A 407-nucleotide genomic window follows, 5' to 3' on the forward strand; every position below is an offset into this window, starting at 1 on the left:
ATGCCGCGTTTGATTTGCGCGATATTATTTTTATATTTTTCTGTTTCTGTCGTCACCTCAGCAGCAGCAGATCACACTTGTTTGCTGCTACAGCGATGCAGCAAAACCCTAAATGCTGCCGCAGCTCTTTCGTCCAAAACTTCACCGCATCTAACGAAGACGGGGCACTGCAGCAGCAGCAGCAGCAGCAGCAGCAGCAGCAGCAGCAACATTAGCAGCAGCAACAGGTGTATCAGCAGCACCAGCAACAGCAGCAGCAGCAGCACCACCACCACCATCACCACCACCACCAGCATCAGTACCAGCAGCAACAGCAGCAACAACAACAACAACAACAGCAGCAGCAGCACCAGTACCAGCAGCAGCAGCAGCAGCAGCAGCAGCAGCAGCAGCAGCAGCAGCAGCAG

The sequence above is a fragment of the Eimeria mitis genome, genomic scaffold (assembly GCF_000499745.2).
Source record: "Eimeria mitis Houghton genomic scaffold, Emh_scaff7827, whole genome shotgun sequence".
Classification (NCBI taxonomy): Eukaryota; Apicomplexa; class Conoidasida; order Eucoccidiorida; family Eimeriidae; genus Eimeria; species Eimeria mitis.